The 3685-nt window shown below is 47.6% G+C and overlaps 2 non-coding genes across 2 annotated transcripts; both read left to right on the top strand.

The window, feature by feature from the left end:
- The first annotated feature begins 2720 nt into the window (after positions 1–2720).
- On the top strand, positions 2721–2809 carry TRNAY-GUA. The gene is given in 2 exon segments: positions 2721–2757; positions 2774–2809. It is a non-coding gene; the product is annotated as a tRNA-Tyr (tRNA).
- Positions 2810–3148: 339 nt separating this feature from the next.
- TRNAA-AGC lies at positions 3149–3221 on the top strand. The gene has a single exon. It is a non-coding gene; the product is annotated as a tRNA-Ala (tRNA).
- The last annotated feature ends 464 nt before the right edge of the window (positions 3222–3685 follow it).

Genomic DNA, 3685 nt, shown 5'->3' with positions numbered 1-3685 from the left:
CTGTCATCCAAAGTTTGTAGTTTACATTCATCGTACTTTGTATTATTTCAATCTTTTTAAATTTGTTGAGACTTGCCTAAGGCGAGCTATCCTGGAGAATGTTCCTGTGTGCTTGAGAAGAATGTGTTCTGATGCTGTTGGGTGGAATGTCCTTGTCTGTCAGGTCGAGTTGCTGTGTTGATCAAGGCCTCCATTTCCTTATTGAGCATATCATACACACATCCTAATGTAAAGAACACAAATCAAGAAAGCGCTAAACACAATAAAAATACGGACAAAAGACAATTCATAAAATAAATGCAAATGAACCATAGACTTGAAAAAAGTCATTTCATTGGTTAAAAAGTGCAGATTTAAAATATCACTTTACTTTTGTATATAACATTGATGAATTTTTTTTTTTTTACGATAATATACTCAGTAAATGCTATGGTAGAAAGTGGTATAATGTTTCTGGGAAGTAATTTGATACTATTTATCAAAAGGTTTAAAACTTTCATACTGTTTTACCAAGTAATTACACTCCTAAAAATATATTCTGGCTTTTTGCATAATTCTGAAAGAATTATTTATCAAAATCATGTGAGGCTCCAAACTGTAAAAATAATAAAAGATTAACAAGTATATACATTCTTGAGAATAAAAAAGTAAGCCGAAACATGGACAAAGATTTATATTTCAGAACATTTATTGTAGCAGTATTAATAAAAATTTGGATATAAACTGTGTCTGGCAATAAGATGAATATTTAAATAAATTGTGGTAAAACCAAAGGGCTTCTCAAATTATTCCAAAGAATCTATAATGTTTATAATTAATTGAGCTTAATTTATTGAAATATTGCCTATAATAAAAAACACAGAAAACAAGTGCTGACAAGGATGTGGAGAAATTGAAACCCTCCTACATTGCTGGTGGGAATGTAAAGTAGTTCAGACACTATGGGAACAGTCTGACAATTCTTCAAAGAGTTAAACATATAGTTACCATAAAACCCAGAATTCCACTCTTGGGTACATAACCAAGAGAAATGAAAGCATATATTCACACAAATTTCTTCATGAATGTTTATAAAACCATTATTCATAAAAGCCAAAAAGTGGAAATAGTCCATCAAAACAGGAATGGAAAACAAAAACACAACAGATGAACGGATAAACAAAGTGGTATATCCATACAAGGGAATAGTGTTCACCATAAAAAGGGAGCAAGTACTAATACCGGCTACTACCTGGATGAGTCTCAAAAACATTATAAGTGAAAGAAATGAGACACAAAAAGTCCCATGTTCTGTGATATTTTCCCCCATGAAATCTCCAGAATGGGCAAGTCCATACAGTCAGAAAGCAGATTCGTGGTTGCCAGGGGATGGTGGTTGGGAGTAATTGCTTAAAAGGGTAGGAGGTGTTCTTCCCAGCCTGGTGATTAAACAAAAAGTTTTGAAACTAGCGAGAGGCGGTAATTTGCACAACATTGTGAATGCATTAAATGCCGCTGAAGTGTTCATACTTTAAAGTTATTTATTGTGTTATGTGACTTTCGCCCCCCTCCCCCAAATAAATAACAACATAAATACGTTCTGCTTCCCAGTCTTCCCTCCCCGCCCCTCGCCCCCAAAGAGAGTGCTAAACACCCCAAGCTAACGCTCGGAGACACAATGGTACCATTTGCAGCAACAGAGCAGTTAAAATCAAGATGTTACCATCCTGCTTTGTGGGTGGGAGCAAAGCGGAGTTGTGCTCAGCGACATCAGACCTCGGATTTAAAAGCACAGCTCCCAAGAACCCAAAAAATGTCGGAGCGGTGCGGGGCTTGAAATCATCACCAGGTTGCACAGGCAGCTGGCCACAGAGCTGGAAATGGAGGTCAGGTCTTCCCGCACACCCACCCCATCTGACGACCAAGCAAGGATTCACACAAGAGTTGGGTTTTCGTTTTCAGGCTTCCTTGTTTTTAAACCCCCGGAGCTCCTGGTGGGCAAAGGATTGTGGGCTGGCTTTGCAGCCCGGGAAAGAGTGAAGGTGTGAGCCGGGGGTAGGGGCGGGGCCGGTGGCCGTGCCCAGGGCCCCTCTGGGCCCCGCCCGCCAGGCCCACCTCGCGGGGTTTCGGGGCAGCTGGATCCCGCGCCGCCCTGCAAACCTCGAGCAGCTCTGCGGTTTGTATCTTTCTTGCCCTAGTCGGGACGAATAGCCGACAAAACGTTGGTTAATGGACTGAATGAATGTCCTTCCCACCAGGAGAGCAGTAGGGTTTTATTGGCTTCCCCGGATAAAGCGAAGGGGAGTGGGGAGCAGAAAGAGCAAAAGCAAGCCGTCGGCTGGGCGAACGGGGCTGGCGCGTTGCAATTGCAGAGCGTGCGAGGGTGCCGGCCCCGCTGGGCCCTGCTGCCCAGAAGGTCAGGGTCGCGAGCGGGGTCTCCAGGCGTCCGCAGTCCTACGGAAGCCACCGGGAGCGGCGGCGGGAGGGGGTGCATTGTTTTGTGGGAAGCAGGAAAACGGAAGGGAAGTGTATTGCCCGCGTTTCCTCCGTCCGGGGTTGGGAAGTGGGTCCTTTGCTCTCACTCGTCTCTGCCTTTCTCTGTTGCGTGTAGCCTGGAGGGGCTCGGCTCCTGTGAGCTTCTATAGAAAGTGGAGTCCAGGCTCTGGAAAGCTCCGCGATCCCGGGGTAGTGAGGCCTCGTAAGCATTAGAGGGCAATCTGCGGACGGCTCCACCAGCGGGGCCTTCGATAGCTCAGTTGGTAGAGCGGAGGACTGTAGTGGATGAGCCGTGGCAATCCTTAGGTCGCTGGTTCGATTCCGGCTCGAAGGACTTCGTACAATCTTTTTAACCTCCACCCACCTCGGACGGTGGGGAGGCTTATTCGAAGGCAGACTGAATTCCTGAACACTGCCGATGTTCTGTAAAACATATGCAAACTGGTCGGGATACGTACAGTGTAAGTACTTTCTTGTGGGTTAAATGCAGATATTTTAGGTGTTTTAATTTCTTTACTATTGCTTACGTGTAGTTATTTCTACCTTTTAAAATTTCGCCTATGGTTCCATCATACTCTGGTGCTAAATAAATGTCCTGAATTCTGGTTCTTCATTGGTCAGCAGACATCTTGTAACAACCTGTAAGGTAACTGGAAGGGAGACAGCCACAGCCGGGGGATTAGCTCAAATGGTAGAGCGCTCGCTTAGCATGCGAGAGGTAGCGGGATCGATGCCCGCATCCTCCACTCAGCTTTTGCCCTCCCCCCGGGGGGAGCGGGAGACCAGCCGAGGCGGTTGAGTGTCTGTAACAGCCAGAGGAGCGCGGCCGGCGGTGATCACTTTCACACATGGCCCCTTGGTTTTTAACGTCTTTTCCGTTTACTACTCTGTCCCTTCGTCCCCTCCTGCCGGCAGGCCGGCGGTTGACTATCTCCTGAGAAGGCGCTCGCGCAACCTCCCGCCCAGCGGGCGGGTCAGCCCCAAACGGCACCGGCTCAGGTACCGCGCGCCCGAGGAACCCCGCGCACTGGCCAATGGCAGCGGGCTTTACTGGGCGGGTGGCCAGCTGTCCCCGCGGCCAATCGGCGAGAGACTTCTTGTTTCCTGGCAGAGCGGGGTCCCGGCACCGCGGCGCTCAGGTTTTGTTTGGGTCCTGGGTGCCGGGGCCCGAGGTGGCGCTTCGCTAGCGGGAAAGGGAGCGGGATCGCCG

The sequence above is a fragment of the Myotis brandtii genome, unplaced genomic scaffold, assembly GCF_000412655.1.
Source record: "Myotis brandtii unplaced genomic scaffold, ASM41265v1 scaffold454, whole genome shotgun sequence".
Taxonomy (NCBI): domain Eukaryota; kingdom Metazoa; phylum Chordata; class Mammalia; order Chiroptera; family Vespertilionidae; genus Myotis; species Myotis brandtii.
This window is presented reverse-complemented; position numbering and strand designations above follow the sequence as displayed.